This window comes from Myripristis murdjan, chromosome 4, assembly GCF_902150065.1.
Source record: "Myripristis murdjan chromosome 4, fMyrMur1.1, whole genome shotgun sequence".
NCBI lineage: Eukaryota > Metazoa > Chordata > Actinopteri > Holocentriformes > Holocentridae > Myripristis > Myripristis murdjan.
Window position 1 is genome coordinate 32326518 of NC_043983.1, and position 6067 is coordinate 32332584.

The following is a 6067-nucleotide window of genomic DNA, read 5'->3' on the forward strand; positions in this document are numbered from 1 at the left end:
AACAAGAAATCTGAATCAGGATCAGAAAAATTCTTGATTGTTACCGAGGGAACGCTGGGCCAGTCGCAGCTGCTCAGATTTTAAAGAGAAGAAAATATTATAAGCATCAATGAAATGATAAGAAATAGAAAAGAAAATAAGACATATAAAAAAGGATGTGCATTTTCTATAAATGTGATATAAGTGATACAAGTGGCATCAGATCACATGGAGTTATGATGATGGTTTGATCAGATTTTAGCTTTCAAATTAAAAGTCCAAAAAGTCAGAAAGGGGTGAAGATGTGAGTTTCAGCCGAGATGTGTCAAAGTCCAGGAGAAACTCCGGATCCAGATCCAGATCCAGATCTCTGTCGCGGCATCACAGGCAAACAGAAATGAAGCATCATGGATGTGTTGTATTCAGATGTGTGTGTGTGTGTGTGTGTGTGTGTGTGTGTGATGCTCCAGTAACTTGCTGATTAGTCTCGTTCATGTGCTCGACAGTTTTGTGCCAGCAGGGGGCAGCGTCTTCCTTCTTTACCTCACACACACACAAACTGAAGACTTTGGGCCTCCTGTGCCATTATCAGGACACTTTGTTCTCTTTCCAGTGAAGCACACACACACACACACACACACACACACACACACACACACACACACTGTTCTCTGTGTCAGGAAAAAAAAAAGGCCATGTGCCAAAACGTCTGCCTAACAAAACGCTGTTATCAGATTTGGTTTTGGGAGTTCCTTCAGGTGAGTCCTGGGACGTGTCAGAGGCAGACAGTTCACCTCCACAGGTCGTCACACCTGAGTTACACTGACACGCCCCTTTGACTCACCACAGCCCAAAACCTCCACAAGTTACTCCAGTCATTTGAACAGAGGTGCACTATTTTTGTCTGCAATCTGAGAAAGAAAAGTTTTATTTCCTCCTTCAAACATATTTTAGAAATTCAACTTGCCAAACTACAGTTACCTTTTTTTAAATTAGGTTGCTATAATGTGCAGATTTTTTAGTGTCTGTCCACAGTGTTCAACTGGTGAGTAAACAATGATAAAAAGCCACAATAATCCTCATTCTCATTGTAATTTGGGTTATAAACCATATCTGCAAAAGCTCATTCAATACCAAAAACAGACAAACACTTTTTTTTTTTTTTCCAGAATATTTTATTCAACACAGAAAAAAATACAAAAATAGTGGTCAGGAGGCATTTCAGACTACATTGTCAAAAAAATATGAGTATATTAAAGATAATACAGTACCATGACATATATGAAGAGTATAAATATTTCTGTTATGAGGTTTAGTTCTTCTAAAAGTCTGCATGTGGGACTGTGTCTCTCAGCTGATCACTGGGAAATAAATCACCTCAACAAGTCATTTAGTCTCATATTCAGTCATTTTTTTTATTATTATTTTTTTAATCTCTGGTTTAAAGAATCTGCCAGTGGGATGAGATAATCCCACTTGCTTCCAGGGCAGTTTCACTTGTTTTGGGATTTTTTTTTTTTCTTGGAACAATTATAAATCTGTTAAAACAAGGCAAAATAAGGCGGATCAGCCACTAGGATCAAGAAAACGATCCTTGATTTGAGAAAAATCTGGGAAAAAGTTTTTTTTTTTTTTTAAACCCTGGTTGAAGAAAAACAGATTAAATGATTTAAGACTAAATGATTCGTTAAGATGCAGACTCTTCTTTTTTTTAAAGTGATGGATGACAACCTGACAGGCTCACAGAGTGACGCCGTCTGACTTCCTGGGCCTGCAGGTGGCGCTAACATTTGGGTCTTTCACAATAAAAGCGGGTGGATTAAGCTCTGGTGCAGAGGGAGGGTGTGCAGGTGTGAAGCGTTGGCTCTGTGATTGCAGGGGAGCCAGGCACAACCACTCATCACTTGGCATGGCTCCCTGGCAGCACACACACACACACACACACTTCTCACACACACCAGGCCATGTCAGGTCACATGTTAATCTGCTGTTTCACACTCATGCAGACCCGCTGCTCTCTGACACTTTGTCTGAGGTGCTCCTGGCATCACAAACACACCGCGTGTCTCCTCACAGAGAATCAAGTGGAAAACAAAAATTAATTATGAGAAAAAACAAGCCTTTAAATGACTTGTTTCATTTCATTGAATTCACATGATTTTGGCCAGTCGGTCGTAAACTGTAACATGCCATTTACCCTGCATGACATCTTGGATTATAATCCCATTACAGTGTGAATTGATGTGTTGAAGTCAAGGGTGCCTCAGTGGCTCCAAACAAACCAGAACTGATGCCACTTTTAACCAAACAGATGTATCATGCACTGTGTCCCTTTCTATTTGTGTATCTGTATTTTTGTATTTGTTGTTTATTGTTTATTTACTGTTACCTCTATTGTTTGTGTTTTTTGTCACCTGGTGAGTCACTACAGATGTAAATTAGCATCCCTGCTGACTGTGGCAGGTTCACATTTTGTATTTTACACTGATGTTCATTAATGTGCTCTGTCCCTATGAAATGAACAAATCAAATCAAATCAAATGAACAAATCAAATCAACTTAACAAATCAAATCAAATTAAATCAAATTAAGGGTGAAAGAAACAAATGAGTTATTCTTGTAGTGTAGGGTCTTGGTGTTTATTTTTGCAAACATTTTGACTAACGTATTGTTTCAAACTATATTTCAAATTGCACCCAGAATGCACATTTACTCATTATTGCTTTTGACGCGGCTCAGCTCCGACCACACCTGTGAAGTGTGTTGATGTGTAAAATATTAACTAAACACAACATCCAGCAGCGACGCCTGCAGTGACTGAACTCTACACAAGCAGTCGGTTTTGTTGAGTTTACTGCCAACTGTTTGTATTCTTTTTATTATTTAACAAGAGAAAACACAACATTAAAGAAAGCTCCTTTATCCAACATGTCATATATACGATAACTCACTAACTACATGTCCTTATGTTTCAAATAAACTACCAGCACATTGTCATTGGACTTTAGTTCTACTCCAGTAATATTTCAGCAAAACATCAGGCCTCTTCTCCACCGCTGGTTGTGCTACATAATGAATAAGATTTGAGACTGAAGCGTATGTTTAATTTGAGGAACAGTTGAATAATTATAACAAAATTGATGTTAACAGACTTCTAATGTGCTCATGATGCCTCGAAAAGCAACTCAGCCAAAGTGTTTCTGTCTTCATAATTAATGTTAAACCAACATCAGCTGTTCACTTGTTGTGTGACATACAAAGAAAAGTGAAATGAGAAAGCATAACACAGAACAATACATGGCTACTTCATAAATAATTAATGTCAATGTCGAAGAACAAGTTTAACGTGAATTAAGAATAAATAAAATAATTTAGACAATAAATATGACTATGTACAATAAGGCAACGTGATGCATAGCATCTAACAGAGGAGTTCAGTTTGGACTTAAACAGAGAGAGAGAGAGAGAGAGACAGAGAGGAAGACAGAGAGAGACAGAGAGAGAGAGAGAGAGAGAGAGAGAGAGAGAGAGAGAGAGAGAGAGAGAGAGAGAGAGAAAAGGCCTCGGTTGTGATGTTGGAGAAACCAGAATGTGTCACGTTCCACTCAGGATGAAAGAATAAAACTCTAACCCACTTTATGAGCATCACATCACCATGCAGAGTGGGTTTAGGATTATATTTCATCAGCATATTCCCCATGAAGGCTGCAACATGACTCAGACATGATGATGGATTATGGGTTTTGGTTTCAGTGCTCTGTGCACGGCAAAGAAGAAAAAACAGGTCAGTCTTAGTCATTTAGATTCAGGATTACACTTTTGATTCTCTTCAAACACAGTAAAAAAAAAAAAAAAAAAAATCAATCTTCCAGCTGGATGAGATAATCCCACGTTTAACCAACTTGTTTCCAGACTTTTCTTGAATCAAATGTCATTTTCTTGATCCTGATCTGCCTTATTCTGCCTCGTTTCAACAGATTTATATTTGTTTCCAGAGAATAAAATCATAAAATAAGTGAAACTGCACTGGAAACAAGTGGGATTATCTCATCCCACTGAAAAGTCCGACTGAACAAGATTTCAACACTGAATGTGAGACTAAACGGGGAGGGTTTTTTTTTTGCAGCGTGTTTTTCTTAAATTAATGCTTTCACGTGATGCATTTCTGTCACCTTAAGCTCCCTTATAATGGCTTGTTAAAATGAAACTTTTGCAACAGGATGTCAAAAAGCTCCTGATGAATGAAAGAAAATAAAGTTATAACATTTGGAAAAACTAAAATTCAAATATGATGTTCCTTTAAGACGGACAGGAGCAGCGTTTGTGAATTCAGATAAAAAACCCCACTGGTTGGTTTTGGTTTCGTCTGAGCGGCAGATCCACCGTCCACCGTTCAGCACGTCTGTTTACACATTTCTGTGGTGTTCGGGGAAACGTTTGTCTGAGAATTTGTCTGGAGTATTCCTTTTTTTTTTTTTTTTTTCTTCTCAAGTGTCTCGCCACCATTTTCCATCATAAAAACACGGGTTTGTCTGTGATTGAAAGCAAATGTTTTCGATGTGAGATGCTGTTTGAGGCCGGCTGTCAGCATTCTCCAGATGATCTAAATACCAAAAAAATAAAAAATAAAAAAATAAAATTTGTGGGCCATCATCCAGTGAGCCAGACGTAACGTAAAACCGAATGTAGAAAAATGCAGTGTTTTCTCAGAGTCGAGTGTGCCAGCTGAGACATTTCATACACACATCCTGTAAAAAAAAAAAAAAAAAATTAAATAAAAGCATCATCTGGATTTCTGTCGTTTTTAACACGGTCGATCATAAAAAAGCTTGTTAGGTGTACTGCAGTTCATACATAAAAAAATAAATAGCATGCAGTACACTACGCTGTACACTTCTCCAGATCCTGTTTTTATTGGTCAGATGAGGAGGGGACGCTGACAGAGACGGCTCGTTGTAATCTGTTACATTTACAGATTACCTGCTTACAAATGTAATCAGCGGTATAATCCGACTCACTGATACCTTTTCCACCAACAAAGAACCGGTTCCGAACCAGTTTGAACCGTTCTTTGCATTTCCACCAATAAAGATCGGCTCCTGAACTAAGAAGTTGGTTCTCAGCAGGAAGCAGAAATAGTGGTTCTCCAGTGGGAACCGAGCGGGGATTTTATTCCACAAGGAAAGATGAAGACGACTGCCAAGAAAACTTTGTGGTCTGGTTAAAAATGTTTCTTGCCAACACTGAAAAAGAGATTCCCTCACATCTGTGTACACATCTGCACATAAAAACAACATTAAAAAAACAAACAATTTAGATTTTATAATTCTCAATCTGGACCCTGTCAGGCTCAGATTATGTGGGTTAATTATTCCAGCAGGTAAGAGGGGTCGGGCTCTGAGCTGCGGGTTATAACCTGCCAGAGTCTTTACTTCCTGTTGTGCACGTCCACCATCGATGACGCACTGGTTCCACTCCATAACTGGTGGAAATGCGGCCCGGTTCTTTAGTTTGCACCATGGTTCCAATAACCAGTTCAAGAACCAGAACTTTGTTGTTGGAAAAGGCATGATAGTCATTACTTAACTTTGTTTTGGGTTACTGCGCTCTTAAAAATCATGAAATGCCCGAACAAATGGACTATTTAAACTGATTTACACACCATCAGATGAACTGCATTATTATCTTCATTTACAGCCATTATAAGCCTTAATTTCTTAATTAATTCTTAATTCTTAATCTAGTTTTCCTTCTCCCCAAAAATGTTTCTTACGTATCTGTAATATATTTATCTATTTTAACAACATCTGCCAAGCTGAAAAACTAGCACCTGCCACCTGCAAAATACAGGAAGGTGTTTTTAGTCCAGCAGACACAGGTGGCGGGTTGATCGCAGGTATGTGGCAACACCTACCTGGTGTGAAAAGGCCTGCTGAAGCTACAGTGACAACCAAGTAGAAAAATTAGAGGTGAAAAATATTTAAAGGAATAATCCCCCTTTATAGACTTCGGGTTCCTACGGGCAGTCAATAACATGTAAATGTAAATCAGACAGCTTCAGAGCTGCTGTAAGGTTTATTTTTTCACT